The 16,937-nt window shown below is 36.5% G+C and overlaps 1 long non-coding RNA gene across 1 annotated transcript in view; it reads left to right on the top strand.

Annotated features, from left to right (window-relative positions):
* The first annotated feature begins 1,403 nt into the window (after positions 1-1,403).
* Positions 1,404-16,937, top strand: part of LOC141504224 (uncharacterized) — a 103,896-nt gene continuing 88,362 nt past the window's right edge. Inside the window, exon 1 of the long non-coding RNA XR_012473247.1 lies at positions 1,404-1,615. This is a non-coding gene — a long non-coding RNA (uncharacterized LOC141504224). The remainder of the gene's footprint in view (positions 1,616-16,937) is intronic.

The following is a 16,937-nucleotide window of genomic DNA, read 5'->3' as shown; positions in this document are numbered from 1 at the left end:
AAGCAACTTCTCTGGTGGACTTAAGATAAAGAAAGCAACTCACCCCAGAGACAGAGCCCTTGGAATCTGAACACACACTGAAGTACATTTTTTTCTCTCCCTCACTATTCTTGAGGTTTCTCATCTTGTTGGGGGGGCAGTATGTTAACTCATAACAAAATTATTTTAATAATAGTAATAATAAATGAAAGTTCACTTGCAAAAAAAAGAACACTATGGAAGTGTTCAGTCCATTTTGCTAGGATCAAGTCCCTATTGTTAATTAATGTGCATCCATTAGCACTGGGTACTTGAAATGCACCATATGTCTTTGGCCCATATGTAGCCTTCAGGGAATCATAAAAGCACTTTGGTTTGTTACTGTCTGCATAAAATTGAATTTCTTCTTCCTTCTAACTGAGCCAAGAGTCCTGTAACTCTCTCAGTTTCAATTGGACTTTACATTTAATGGAATTAAATGCTGCCTTCTTAGAAATGCAAATCCTGTGGAGTTTTTGTTTTTCATTTAGCAGCTTCTGTATTTCCCCACCATTTTCATCAAACCAGCTTTGGTGTTTGTGGGTGTTCTGGCCCAGATGTGAAAAAGCAGTGCTGAACACCAGATCTCTGAAAGCTGCACCCTCTTTTTCTGCTTCACTGTTGCCAACTATGTTTTGGTTCAGTTTTCATTCCAAGTTAGTAACACACTGTTCCTGCTAAGAAAGACACTCTAATTTCTTAACATTAATTCTTCTAGTATTCATTTTGCCTTGGGGCTGCCACTTTGGTTGAGTGTGGATATTTAGCTTAGAGAGGATGAGTCTATGATCAGTCTAGCTAGCACTCTGCCCCACACATTGCCTTTGTCACTCTCACATCCTGTCTGTCTCTTCTTACAATCACATAGTTTAATAGATGCCAATGTTTGTTATGAAGTTTTAATGCATTTAAGTAAGCAAAAGTCAGTGTTTGCAGTGAGAAGGTCATGAGATGAGCAAGTCTTCAGTAGTAGTTGACCAATGCAGTTGCTTTTTCCAACTCCATTCCTCCCAAGGACACCCTGCCATGTCTGGTAATCTGAGCCTACCCTAATATTAAAGTCATCAAGAATTATAAGCTTGTCTTCTTTTGGTACATTGATGATATGGCTCTCCAGGTCTTCATAAAATTTTTCTGTAGCTTCATCACTGTTTGTCATAATAAGAGCATAGTCACTGATGATAGTGACATGACATTTTCTGGAAATGGCAATCTCATTGTTATTCATCTTTTTGGTAGATAATCAAGAATGCTGACTAGATTGGTTTTGATTGCAAAACCTACCCCTGCTTCATGGCATTCCTTTTCATTGCGTCCACCCCAGAAAAAATATTTATCTAGCTCCAACTTCAGTAAGCATTTCTTCATTTGCCAACCTTGTTACACTCAGGGCTGCTAATTGAATACCATACCTGCTGTATTGTCTTTCAACAAGAGCTATTCATCTTTCAGGCCTATTGGATCTTGTGTTATCTTTAAGTGTGCCCACCATGCACTGATGGTGAATGGATTCTTCTTTGAATAAATTTGTAGATTTTTTTCTGTCTCGACTGAACTGTGGGATTCACCTCTTGTCACAGAACCACACCAGGGTCGGGTAAGTAGACAATTTTTAGAGCACCTTTTCTGGCCCCTTCCTCACATCAGGAGGTGAGCAGTGCAATCTGCAAAAGGGCTGCTCAGTCACCTAGGGGACTGCTGAATCTCACTGTTGATTTCAGTGGAGAAATAAATTTATGGCCCTGGGCCACCTATGTGCAGGGCTATGACCACAACTCTCAGTATATCTATACCTGCTGCTTCATCACTTGCCTGTATGTGGACAGTCAGTTTTCAGATGAAGAAATTAAAGCTATCTATTTTTATATGAAAAATATATTCTGAATCAATTTTGATTAGGGAAATGCAAATTAAAACAACTCTGAAATACCATCTCACATCTATCATATTGATCAATGTAACAAAAAAAAAAAGGAAAATGATCAATGCTGGAGGGGATGTGGGAAAACTGAGGCGCTAATGCACTATAGGTGGAGTTGTGAACTTCTCCAGCCACTCTGGAGAGCAAATTGGTACTATGCTCAAAGGGCAATAAATCTGTACGCAAAAGAGAATAAAAACCCCACATGTACAAAACTAATTATAGCAGCTTTTTTTGTGGTGACAAAGACTGGAAATTGAGTGAATACCCATCAATTATGGAATGGCTAAACAAGTTGTGGTATATGAATGTGATGGAATACTATTGTTTTGTAAAAAATCATGAACTAGTGGACTTTGAAAAATCTGGAGAGACTTATATGAACTGATGCTAACTGAAGTGAGCAGAACCAAGAGAACATTGTACATATTAACAGCAACAATGTGAGATGATCATTTATGATAGACTTAACTCTTCTGAGCAATTCAGCGATCAAAGACAATTCTAAAGGACTTGAGATGGAAAATACCATCCACACTCGGAGAAAGAAGTATAGAGTCTCATTTCAGATTAAAGCATACTAAATTCCATTTTTTAAATTTTATTTTATGTTTTATGCTTTTTTCTCAGTCCAATGATTTTTTCCTTTTGCTCTGATTCTTCTTTCACAAAATGTCTAATGTGAAAAAATGTTTAACATAGTTGACCATATATAACATATCACATTGCTTGCTATTGGGAGAAGGGAGGAGGGAAAGGAAATGTGGAAAGATAAATGTGGAACTCAAAATCTAACAGAAGAATGAATGATGAAAGCTGTCTTTGCATGTAGTTGGAAAATAAATTTTATATGCATATTATGACTTAAAATATATATTTAATATACATACATATTTGCATATAAACATATATATGTATGTATATATATGTATATATATATATATATATATATATATATATAGAGAGAGAGAGAGAGAGAGAGAGAGAGAGAGAGAGAGAGAGAGAGATAGAGATAGAGATAGATATAGATATGTACTTCTAATCCTATTGATTTGCCTGGAATACTTACATGCAGCTAAGTTACTTGTCTATGGTCACACAGGGAGTTTGTGTCAGAAACAGTATTTGAATCCTAACTGCAACGGCAGCTATTTTTTTTTCAGTGTACCATCTTCCCCATCCTGTATCCTTAGATACACAAATATTATATCTTGGGAAAGGGCATTTAAGGATAACTTCCTACATAATTTTTGCAAAGGATTAGACCTGGTAGTAGCAGAATACTCTCCCTTCCTCTCTTCCTCTATCCCCACTACTACACCAGCCCTCAGTTTTATGCCTGTATCTCTCATTTCAAGTCTTGGGGGAACATTAAACTACTTTCTTGAAGAAGGGGTTGTTTTAAAAAATTATCTTTATATTTCTAGTGGCCAGGAAATTTACATACACAAAACAAACATTTAGATTAAAAGGGCTTAAATGGGTTTGAATTGTTGGTGAATTTGGAAGGCTGGATTATGAGTTGGTGAGGATAGGTGTGGTAGTATAGCCATTTTGCTTCTTAAAGTGTGGGTGGAATGAGACCTGACCCCGTTTTGAGTCCAATTGGAAAGCAGACCAAATTTGTTTATCTCTCCTCTCACGCATTCTGACTGTTGGACTTCAACCTCTGTAGCCTCTGTCCCTTCAGGGTTCTTGACCTGTTTTCTCAGGCCAAGGATGAGCAAACATAATGGACCAACTACTTTCTGCTAAAGGAAATTAAGTTTCAGTTAGCCAGAACTATTTGTCTTTTAAGGGAGAATGATGAGAAGAGAATAACTCTTAAACCTGGCAGAAGAACTAATGACTAGTATTTCAGGTATGGAATAACCCAGGTGGGGACAGGATGAAATAGGAGGAGTCATATTTTCGGGTACTGGACTCCAGTACCCCTCATATCACATACCAATCATTTCCTGTGAGTGACTTGGCCCTGCACAGTGACATGGAAAACGATTACTCTGTTAAGGTCCCAATTTCATAACTGCCGTCATAACAGATGGATTTTTTTTATTTTCAGTTTTGTATTATTAAAAAAAAAAGCCACTGAGGATCTTATTCCAAGCCAAGTAACATTATCTTTTCCCTTCCATTGGACAAAGGAACATCCAACTACACCCTAGCTGTAGTTTCATTGGTGGAGCTCACAGGCATCCTAGGAGAACCCACGTGGGCTGAGTGAATGCTAATTTATGCATATTTACAGACAACTAACTCCACAACTCCTATGTGCTACACTGCTTTGTGAGTTCAAAGTTAACCTTCCAACAACAGGAGAAGAATTTTAATCGAAAAAGATAATACCAGTGGCTGGCAGACAGGGTTTTTTGGGGGGGGCTGTTCTATTAAGAAATCACTGGAATGACTTTGTAGCAATTGTAACAGATTCTTATTTAAATGAGATTTCACTTTTTTTTAATAAAGGAAAAATCACCAGAGTTTGCAATGTTTTTCAATGAGCTGAGATTTCTTTCTCCCCCTCCTATCCTGCCACCCCATCATAATTGATTTATTTTGTAATGCAATATTGTCTAACATTCACAGGCTCATTTGACTAAATTATTCATCAGTAATTTTAAAAAAAATGGAACAATCTTTTCCTGGTTTTGCCTCCTCTTGGCTCTTTTACTTCCTCCCTCCCTCCCTGTCATGGAGGATAAAGAACATTTTGTACTGTTCATAGTTCCCCAATTTTTAACTCAAGGTTAAGTCTCTCTTAACTAAAGGTCGTACTGAACAAGGCTATTAATAAAGACACTTGATGGATCCTGTTTTTCATGAGGGGTGGAAGGGGAGGAAATGAGAGGTGGAGTGTATTAGTGGAATACCATGTGTTATTGTCCCAAAGTATACTTTTTTTGTAATGTGTTGTGATAGTATACTGCTGCTATATTCATAGCAGAGGCAATGGAATCCTCTTTCTATACAAAGATCCATGACTTATTTATTTAGGACTCTGCAATATGGGGCCTATATTAAACCAGTTTCAAGTTTCTGAAACTGATTCAGGGAACATGCTTCTTATCCAAGGGGTCTAACCACAAAGCTGTCAACATCTGACCTATTTAGTCTGTTCCTCCCACATTCTGCCCACCCTCTATATGTGGGGCCTTCCTTGGAGATAGGTCTCTTATTTTTGGGAAAGATATTGTTTTACTTCTACTAGTTAATGACAAATAAATGCCAGTGGTAAAAAGTTGTTGGGTGCCTTGGGGATGGATTCAATACTTATTCTCATCCAAAATGAAGCTGCATGTCTGAAACAATATGCTATGCATCCAGGACTTTCAGACCACATCTGAGGTTGATTGGTTGGAGTCTCAGAGAGGTGCTATATCCAATTGGCAATTCTTGGATGTCTAAGCTAGACTTGATCATCCCATTCTTCTAATGCTAGAAGATTAACTTCTAGAGACTGAGGCAATATCAAATGTAGCCTAACTTAAAGAGAGCAAAAGATATCTGTGACTTTCCTGACTTTTTGAAACACAGCAAGACTTGCCCATGTAGTAGATGTATGTAAGAGATCACAGCAAAGCAGTCATATCCTTCTCAAATCTCAGGGCTAACAACTAAGATCATTTACATGTTAAAGATAGCTGAAACCTCTACAACAATGACCAAATGAATCACCAACAATTTTGTCTTAGCTTAAGAAATCCCTCAGTGCTCAGCACCTCTACAGGACCATGATGATACAGTTTGAATGATGAATGTCCCTTGGCTTCCACCTCATCTCTGACTTTTAAATTCCTTTTTTTCCTTCACAGCTCTCTTCAAGTGTGTCTTCTTTATAGAGGCTTTCCTGATCCTCCTAGCTTCTATTGCTTTACCCCCATAAAGAACTTTTAAAATTTAATTTATTTAATTTCTATATACTGATGCAAATTTATATTTAATTTCTATACAGTTATATAAATTTATATTCAAATTATATTTAATTTCTACATGCTTACATAAATTTATATTCAACTTGTATTTAATTTCTATATGCCTGCATAAATCTATATTCAACTTATGTACTTACATAAATTTTGTATTTAATTTATAAACACTAACAAAATTATATTCAGTTTATATTTAATTTCTTTATACATTGGATATATTTATTTGTGTCTATGCTATTTTCCTCCAAAGAATATAAATTTTCTTGAGGATATAGAACTCTTTACTTTTTTAGTTTTTAACCCCAGTACTCAGAACAGGTCTTAGCGCATACCAGACATTTAATAAATGCTCATTGATTAATTGATTAGTTCACTTCTTAGTTTCCCCAGGGTTAGGTACTGATATTTTCTCCTATGACTCTTTTCTTTCTCCTTACAGACAACGTTGTTGGGCATTTTTGCATGTATTTGATGAAACTCCTGTGATAGAACAAAAAACCCCAGACTCACTTGAGTCAGACAGACATTGCTCTGGGCATTAAGTATAACCCCTCTTTCTGCCTAACATCTCTTCCTTAATATTTTATGAAAACTTCAAAAACTCATGCTTGAATTCCCTATTTAGTTTTGTTGGGCCTCTTGAATTAGATCTCTATAGAATCTTTAAATAATTATATATACAGAAATAAACACACACACAGACACACAAACACATATATATCTAATTTCCCTTACACATCTATCTCCCTCTCTCTCTCTCTCTCTCTCTCTCTCTCTCTCTATCTATCTATCTATCTATCTATATGAGAGAGGGACAGAGTCATTTTCTCATATATATCCTATATGCTATGGGTCTATCTTCCCATCTCTTAATTCCTCATCACTAATTAGACATGAAACTTGATATCCTATAGACATACTAAATTCGAAAGGTTGAAAACAGAACTCTTTCCTCCACATCCTCCCCTTCTTCTAAACCTCCCTCTTTTTGTTGGAAATACCATCATCATTCTAGGTTCCTGGATTCATGATCTCAGCATCATCTCACCCCACCTATCAAATTATTCTCAAATCTTGCTATTTATACCTCCACAAAATATCTTAAATAAAATCTCTTCTCTTTGCTCTCACAGATATCACCTTGAGTTCAGGCCCTTATCAACTCTCACCTCCCATTTGGGTTCCTTGACTCAGCTCTTAACTTTCATCCGTCTTCCACACTGCTGCCAAAGAGATTTTCCTTAAACAAGTTCTGATCATCTCACTCCCCTCTCCAAACAACTCCAATGACTTCCTATTACCTCTAGGATCAAACAAACTTCTATGTTTAGTCTCTAAAGTTCTTTCAACCTGACCTCAACTTATCTTCTCAGCCTCATTAGACATCACTCCCGTTTTTGTACTCTGTAAAAATCAAAATGATTTTCTTTCTTTTCCTCACACTTGAAACTCTATCTCTCATGTTTTTGCATTGAGTATCTCCCATGCTTGAATAAATTATCTCCTCACTTTTCCCTCGTAGTCGATTTCTTCCTTCAAGATTCAGTTATAAAGGGGTAGCTGGGTAGCACAGTGGATAGAGCACTGGCCCTAGAGTCAGGAGGACCTGAGTTTAAATCCTGCCTTAGACACTTAATAATTATCTATGTGACCTTGGACAAGTCACTTAACCCCATTGCCTTGCAAAATAAGATTCAGTTATAAAGTACCAACTTCCAAACTAAATTAAATCTTTTCTGATCCTATAAACTACTGCCTTGTGTTTCATATTTATTAATTTTCTTTATAATTTTTCTACTTTTACTTATATATGCCTTTTTCTTTGACTGCTCCATTAGAATATAAACTCACTTGAGTAGAGATTGTTTCAATCACTGCATTTTTATCTCACCATGTCTGGTATGTAAATAAGTGCTTAACATCAGCAAGAGTAAAACAATCATATGCTTAGATGATAATGTTTTCTTTTTTTTTTAAATAAGTAGCACCCCTCTGAACTACTCTTCTCCCCACCCTCAGCATACATCAAACTCACACACAAAACTTGAATCCCCAGTGGGACAACTGCATGCAACTTCAAAGCAATTTCAACTTATGTACTTACATAAATTTTGTATTTAATTTATAAACACTAACAAAATTATATTCAGTTTATATTTAATTTCTTTATACATTGGATATATTTATTTGTGTCTATGCTATTTATAGCCCCAAAATTTCCACTCAAGAAAAGATATTTGGTGTAATGCCATAGTAAGAATAATAGTAACAATAAATTTGGAATCTATTTTCTAATAAATACACACATCAAGATGGAAGAATGAGCCCACACATTGCATTCACTATAAGTACAGAGACACATGAGAAAGGAATATTAATAGTCCCAGCACTTCCCCCTTCTGAACTCAAAGGGTTCTGCCTTTCTCCTTAGTGGGGCTAGATTGGCTCCTTCAGACTATTGTATTCCATAGGTCATCTCTCACTGGAAAACCAGAGCTAACCTTCTTAAGTCACAAAACTCTTGGTCTTGTGCTCTTACTCACTTGACCTCTTCCCTACTGAATATAGTGTCTCCAACTAAGTGAGACGATTGCATTTCTTGATAGATGAGTTGGGGTTGGGGGAGAGAGGGAAAGAATGATTTCCTCTCAAAGACTCTGTTTTCTTTCATAGTTTGATTTCTTCTTAATTCACAGTTCACATTTTTTGCATCCATTTCCTCCCTGAACTTTCTTGTTATTAAGCTATGTCTTGCTTTTAAAAGCTCCTGGGAACATGGTCAATCCTTTGACCAGAAATGACTAGATTCTTTCTGATTCCAGCAAACTGGACTAAATAAAAATTTCATTCATTCTGAAGGGGCAACAGTGTTGACATTTCTTTATACTTTAACATAATAATACTTCATTTTGCTTGATACTAGTTCATCATCTTCTATACTTGTTTCAACTGGTTTTGGGAGTAAATCAATTGATAGAGGGTCTCTTGGGCAGCTCCCACTGCCAATACTACAAATAAAATCCATGACCCTCATTGACCTTAGAGAACTTTCCTGGAATGAAGGTTATTTTGAATCTAACATCTTATGAATAGAAGAGAAGTAGTCTATTGGAGTCCATGGAGAGATGAGTGGAGAGACATATGCCAGGCTTGAAGGCAGCACAGATGCCACTCTCCTCCTTCTTTTGAGACCTGAAGATCAGAGCATTCAAAAACCTGATTTCTGAACTGGTTGTGTCTTTTCTTCCTTATTCGTGCTGTCCTGGGTGTTTTGCTTTAGATCTTTGTTTGAGTTAAAATGTGGTGTAATGAGAGGTCTTTTATTTTATGCATTACTGATCTGTCTTGTTCTTTTGTGAAACCCCCTCTAAGACCCATAATTGCTGTTAAGGACTGAAACAGAAGCTAGTGCTGTGAGCAGGATAGAATTGACAAAAGATCAGAAAAACAAAAACTCTCCATTTCTTTCTCTTTCTTTCTCTCTCTCTCTCTCTCTCTCTCTCTCTCTCTCTCTCTCTCTCTCTCTCTCTCTCTCTCTCTCTTTCAGCCACAACCGCACAGTTCACTTGCAAGCAACTTGACTCCATTTTCAAGTATTAAGAGGATTCCTGTAAATCCTGCAAGGGATATCAAAGGATGCTTCTGATTAAGTTCTAACCTGTGGTTAGCCACTATGTACCAGTTCTAGTTCCCCTGAGTGATGATTGGCATCACATGATTGCAAAGAGTCAGAGGGGAGTGCTGGTCAGACAGGAATAGGTTTCTCAGGAGAAATATGTTTGAAGATGGGAGACAAGGATTTGGGCCAATTTTAACTGGGTCAGGGATTAAGGGAGGAAGTCATACTGGTGGATCATGATCCTTTAGTAACATTCATCATCCCTTTACCTTCAGTCATCCTTCAAACATCCAGTGATTGAAGAGGCTCCTCTGCTTCTATCCCCCTGTCTGTCTGTATTCCCTTTTTAAAAAAAAAAAACAACTGATTAAACCTTTTAATAGTATGTTCATGTTATCATTTGATGGTATCCTTGATCAAATTGTGAACTTTCACAATCAACAATGAAATTATGGGAGAAAGGTCATTCATTGTTAACTCCTAATCAGATTGGAGAGATTCATCCTTCTTTGTTTCCCTGCCCCAAATCCCTCCACCCCACCAGTATTAAAATAATGAAGAGACAGAAATGAGGCATTGATGACAATTTTTAGGATACAAGGAACTCATTATTAGTTGAATGAGGATCAACTGTTCTTTCCTTTGGCTATTAAAAATAAGGTGATGCTCTTTGATGGACTTTTTGAAGACTTAGCTTCTTTTTCCATCGTGGAAAGAAAGAGGCTTTCTGCCTTATTCCTACTCTCTATCAGGAACAGTAATAACTTAAATCAGAAAGACATGGCCTTGTAAGACATGGACTTAAATGTAACTTAAGAAGAAAGATCAAAGATACTTTCTGATGCTGAATCTTGAACCAGGTGCCCTGTAGGTAATATTCAATGTAACATGTCCAAAATTCAGTTTGTGATTTTTTCTTCAAATTTCCTCCTCTCAATTTTCTCTATTACTATCTTCCCAGGGACAGAGGTTTATAATAAAGGTTTCACCCTTGATTTCTTACTTTCTCTCATGCTTCATATTTAATCTGTTGCCAAGTCTTGTCAATTGAACCTTCACAATAGCTCTTGTATATGTCTTCTTCTCTTCTCTGACAATGTCATCACTCTGCTACAGACAAGTTGGGGTGAGGAGAGAGGGAAAGAATGATTTCCTTTCAAAGACTCTGTTTTTTTTCATAGTTTGATCTCTTCTTAATTCAAAGTTCACATTTGTTTTTACCTTCTGATTTTTCTTCCTAACTCAAGTTTCTCACCAATCCAGGATATTCTCCTTTCAGTTGTCAAATTGATCTTCATAAAATACAAGGCAGATCATGTCACATTTTCCAGTAAACTCCAATATCTCCCTCTTACCTCCAGGTTCAAATATGAAATAATTTATTTGGATTTTTAAGCCCTTTATAACCTGGACTCTTCTTTCTTTTCCAGTCTTCTTATATCTTTTTCCCTTCTATCAACTGGTTTGGGATCAAGACCCTTATCTCTTGGGCAACTCCCACTGCCAATAGCACAAATAAAATGGGACATATCATTTAAGGCAACTACAAGACTTTGTTCTCTGGGATTCATTGACACTTGACTTCTTACTCTTCCTCAAATGTGATTTTCTTGAAAAGAGACTGCTTTGTATCATTTTTTGAATTTCAATCACTTTAAATAGTGCCTGTGAGTACTAAGTGCCTAAAAAAAAGTTTGTCCATTTGCTTGGATTAAACAACAATTTCCTAGGCTCAAGAGAGAATTTTGGATTCCTTAGATAGCATGAGCTTGGAATTTGTCATTCTAGAAGAAGATTTCCTGAACAATAGCAACTTTGAGAATTGCCTCATAGGTAACCTCAAATTTAAGAACTCCTTTGGATGAAAGTTTTGTGATTGGATCTTCAAGAAAGGTTTTCTGATTCATCCTATTCCTTAGAGGAAAAAAAACCAAAGGGCTGTTTATATGGTCCCTGAATGGCAAAGCTAGTGAATTAGTCAGTTCAGAGTCTATGAAAAGTGTTTTGTTTGTTTATGATGCTCAAAAGTGAATCTAACCTAATCCAAAAAGGTGTTACTACGAGTTTTGAGATGACTGTCCAGGACTTCAGAGGAAGATAGAGAAACATCAAGTTAGTGTCCTTTAGAAGAGGGTAGGTAAGCATTATTCAAACCATTTTTATTACTATATTTTTTCATGGTCTCTTGAATGTCTTTATTCTTATTTTTTGTGATGTGAAATAAAAAATATTCCATAAACAATATCTATATGATACATTGAATGACCATGTAGTGTTTGGTCATCCTGCCATTCTCATTTTGGATAAACTAGAAAAGAATTACACCCAAGTTTTACTTTGAACAGTCTCCTTGATCAAATCCACTTTGGGGGCAATTAGCTAAAAGAAGATAAATTGACCCTATGGGTCAAGTCTCCAAGGCAGAATAGCTTTTGGTGAAGGGAGGGCTGAGGAACAAGTTATAGAATTATAGTTATTTCTTGCTAAAGGAAAAAAAAATTGGTTCAGACCCCTATTCTGGTACCATTTATGGAATTTTATGGTCTCCTGAGTCTCCTCTGTGATTTCATAGCCCACATGACTGCCAAAGTGTTATTCATAAAACAAATGTCTAACTGAATCATTTCCCTGCCCAGTAAATTCCAGTGGTTCTGAATTACCTCTAGAACCAATTACAAACTCCTGTACTTCACATTTAAATGCTTTGACAACTTAACTCCTTTCTAAGTTTATTATAGATTATTGCCCTTAGATGGTAGAGTAGTAGGAACCAGTGAAACTAATGTTCCCTCCACAAATCTTATCTAAATAGTTCCAGAAGTGCCTCAGCCCTCATCCTATGAGGAAATTCAAAAAAAGTCACAGTCAATCATTTGTCTAGTCTAGATTGCCCAAAGGAGACAGAGAAAGAACTGCAGATACTAGGGAGTTGGACCAAGAGCTTACAACAGGTCAGGCACTCCAATTCCCAGGGAGAGGAAGTGCATCAGGGTAAGAAGAAATTCCAAACCTATATCCAGACTCCACCAAACTCATATGTAGGTCTTTGATGGGGATAGGTACCAATAGGCAGCTTTGATGCCCACTAGTCATTTCCATGTTATACTCCTAACCTACACACCAGATTCCATTCAGGGTAGGGAGTCCGTGGCCAGCATACTGAGAAAGGAAAGTTCAACTCAGCATCAAACCCAGTGGTGTAGCTCAGATCTTTGGCTTAGAGTAGGATTTCATTTCCAGGACCTAAGCCAGTCTGTAGAGGGATAACCATGCAAATGTAACACATTGCAAAGCAATACAATACAATACCTATGAAGTGTGTACCATATGCCAATCACTCGGTTAAGCAAGAAGAATAAAAATAAGAAAAAGAAAGATAATACTTGCCTTCAAAACACTTATAATCTAATTGAGAAGGCAATATACAGAAAGAAGCTAAAATGTAGATTGGGAAGGGGTGGGTAGAGGAGAAGGTACTCAGGCATGAGAAGTATGATGATGGTGATGTAGAATTCAAAGAATGAAATTTTGGGGAAATGAAGAATTTGCTAGTCTTTGGAATCCTCTTTACAGGGATTTGGGAGGAGGTTTTTGCTCTATCCTTTAGCCTTCAAATCTGAGGAATAGGGACAAATGATCTAATGAAGAGTGAGTACCAAAGCTGAAGCAATCTTCTTTGATGATGAAAATAATTTTGGAGATTGAGTAGGAGGTGGCCTGCAGTGGGGAGACTTAAGACAGGTAGACTGATCCAGAAAGCTGAGCCTTCCTACACTGAGGTGCTCAGCAATGAAAAAATATTCCAGGTGTGAGATGTTAAGTACTTATTCCAGGGTGGTGGTAGTATCAGAGAAGAGAAGACAGTATATTCAAGAGATGCTGCAAATGTAAAATTGACAATCTTTGGCAACATATTGGATATGGACTGAGAAATATTGAGGAGCTGAGGATATATAGGTTGGAGCCTAGGAGACTGGATAGTAGAGTCCTTGATAAGAATGAATAAATTTGGAAGAAGGAAATTTTGGGGAAAGATAATGAGTTCAGTTTTGACATATCATTTAAGATGTCTACAAGACGTTTAGTACAAAATGTCTAATTAGTAGGCCAGAGACTCATGACTGTAGATCAGCAGAGAAGTTGGAGTTTGACAAGTAGGTCTGAAATCCAGTAGCATAGAGACGATAATTTAATCTATGGGAACTGATGAGAACACCAAAGAAGTAGTATGAATATAGAAGAAAAGGGGGTCCACAACAAAGATAATAGGATAGTATTATAAAGAAAGGAAGGCTAATCTATACTTGGCAAGAGTTGAACCAAATAGCTAGTTAAAGACATAATCTAGATAAAATATCATTTGGGACTTTACTGCAAAAACTTCATATACACAAGAGGGAAATAATTAAATGTTGCTTTTCAATAGACCACTTTGGGAGCATTGAAAACATACATCTTCAGTATTTCTCTGAGAGCCTGTAACATTCAACACAATACTCAAAATACCAAGAAATCAGCATTAGATACAGCCCAGATCTTCCTCCAGAAGTGCTGCAAAACCTAACCCTAACATCAAAAATTGATGCAGATTGCAATAGCCTGATGGTGGGTCATCTTGTCTCAACTGTCTCCACTGTAGTCTATACTCCTTTCAATCCCTGGAGTAATTTTCCCCAAAATACAGATCAGATCAGGTCATCCCCTTACTCAACAAACTCAAGTGGCTCCAAAAAACAAGTACAAAATACTCTGCTTGGCATTCTGAGTCCTTTATAACCTAGTTCCCTCCTGCCTTTCCAGTTTTCTTTTACTTCACTGCCTGATAAAGAATCTTAAATTTAGGGACCCTGGTTATCTGGCTATTTCATGAACAATACACTACATCTCCTGGTTCTAGGCATTTTCTCTCCCCTTACAGTGCAAGTACTGACCTCGCTGACTTCTTTTAAGTCCCAACAGGAAGCCTTCCTTGACTACTCTTACTAACAGTGCCTTCCCTCTTTCAATCACTTCCTATTTGTCTTATATATAATTTGCTTTGTTTATTTGTATGATGTATATCCCATTAGATTATAAACAATTTGAGAGCAAGGATTGTCTTTTTTCTCTTCTTGTATCACCATTGTTTAACTTTGAACCTAACACATAGTTGACATTAAATAAGTATGTATTGATTGATTGATTGATTGATTGATTGTTGAATTTAAGTTGTCTATGGACATCCAGTTTGAGATATCCAATATGAAAGGCAAGATCAGTATTCCAATCCAGAAGGGCTGAATATAGACCTATATTTTCTACTTTTATTATTCTCAGGAATCTAAAAAAAATCCAATAAGCAAAACTGAAATTGATGAATAACACATGTAAGACTTGGTGGTAGGCATTTATGAATTGCAAGGAGACTCAGCAGATTATCAGGGTCAAGTATGAGATCTGACTGGTAAGTCCTGAGACTAGCTCTCTGGAATACAAATATCTGAGTGGTTGATTACTCCAAGTTGTGTCCTAACTTTGTGACTTCTTTCTTTCCTATTTAGAAAAGGAACCAGTCATGGTCTTTATATTCCAGATGTCTTTGAGTTTCATCTTGCAGATCCTCTTCTTGGTGTTTAGAAGTATTTTTCTCTTGACCCTAGGCTTACCATGGAGAGACCATTTGAAGCTATCCTAGTAATAAGATTATTGACCTTACTCACAAAAAGGGCATGATAAGCCTAGAGAAATCTCAAGAATTTATCAAAAATAACCAGAAGAAGCCAAGCAAAATCTTGGTGACCTATCTCCTTAGACTTTCTGATTATGGAATTTATTTATTAATGTTTTATTCATACTATAAATATTTTTAATTTATATTTTCTGTCTCTTCAATTAGAATGTAAATTTATTGTGATCAAGTATTGTTTCATTCTTTGTTCATGTATATCTGACAACTAAAAAGTGCTTGGCACATATAAGCATGCCACCTTTATTAAGTAGGTGTTTTGAAACATTCTTGTTGATTGATTCATTCATTGATGGAGTAGAGAATTTTATTTTAAATCCATGTAGATTTTCTATTTTAAGGATCTCTACCAGAATTAGAGAATTAGGACATATACCTGTGAACCTGACCAGAGAGAAGAAAAATCCTTGCTGGCCTTGATCACAGATATATGGTAATTTAAGTAGCCAGAAATCACTGGTGTTGAGCAACTTTGTTCCACAACTGGACAGATAATCAATGTATTTTGTGCAAAGGGATGCTAGAGAGAGCTCACCACATACTTCTTGGTTTTTGATTGACATTTTATTTTATTTTTCCAATTGCATGTTATGAAAGTTTTTCAACATTTATCCACTTGCATATTTGTGTTACATAATTTTCTTCCACTCTACCTTTCCACTCCCCACCCCTCAGTGGTGAAGAGTCTAGTGAATGTTGTATATCATCATGAACTTCTTCTAGGATCTTCCATCTTCTTTTCCTTGTCACATAACTCTGGGGTGTGCATTGGCTTATCTATGCTGATTCTGGCCTGCTAGGTGCTTCAGTGATAAAGTGCCAGCCCTGAAATCAAGAAGACATCTTTAAATCTGGTTCAAAACACTTACTGTGAGACTCTGGGCTAGTAACTTAACTCTTTTTGCCTTATTTACTCAGCTATAAAATGAAATAGAGAAGAAAATGGAAAACCACTCTAGTGTTTTTGTCTAAACAAAACAGCAACAACAAAACCAAATAGGGTCATGAAGAGTCAGGCATAACTGAAATGAATGAATGAATAACAACAAAAACAAATTTTTATTCCATCCAATGCAATTTTACAAAATAGTTGAATTAGATGATTCCTTCAATTCTAAATTAATGATCCTATTGATCCTAATTCAGTTCAAACTCTTTTAAACAGGCCTTAGTCTCAGTCATTGACTTTCCTTCAGATAGGACAATCAGATTCTCTTTACTCTGGCCTCGTGTGGTATTAAACTGACTGTATGCTAACTTTTAGGCAGCAGAATTTCCTAGTAGGCTATTTCCTTCATATTCCTCTTACCCTTGTTAATAGTTTCATCACTCAAAGAGACTTACTTACTGGTGGTTATTAAACCCTATCCAATTCAATGACCCAAACTGATGAGAATCTGGATTTCTCTAAGATTGCCCTTTCTGAGAATTCCATTGATTTTTAGTTTTCCTGCAATGATGGACAATGCCAATTGTGCATTTATAGATAGTCAAAACCCTGGTCTCTATGGAATGAAGGGGTGGCCAGGAGTAGCACTTGTAGTAGGTTTGCTAGACTTGGAAGCAGGATAACCTTAGTTTGAATGTCATCTCAATCACCTGACCTTTGGGAATATGCTTAAGCTCTCAGATCCAGTTCCTTCATGTGTAAAATGTTAATAAAAATATCTTTAGTACTTCATTTATAGTTATAGTATAGGATTAAATAATATAAAATACTGTGTA

The sequence above is a fragment of the Macrotis lagotis genome, chromosome 1, assembly GCF_037893015.1.
Source record: "Macrotis lagotis isolate mMagLag1 chromosome 1, bilby.v1.9.chrom.fasta, whole genome shotgun sequence".
Classification (NCBI taxonomy): Eukaryota; Metazoa; Chordata; class Mammalia; order Peramelemorphia; family Peramelidae; genus Macrotis; species Macrotis lagotis.
This window is presented reverse-complemented; position numbering and strand designations above follow the sequence as displayed.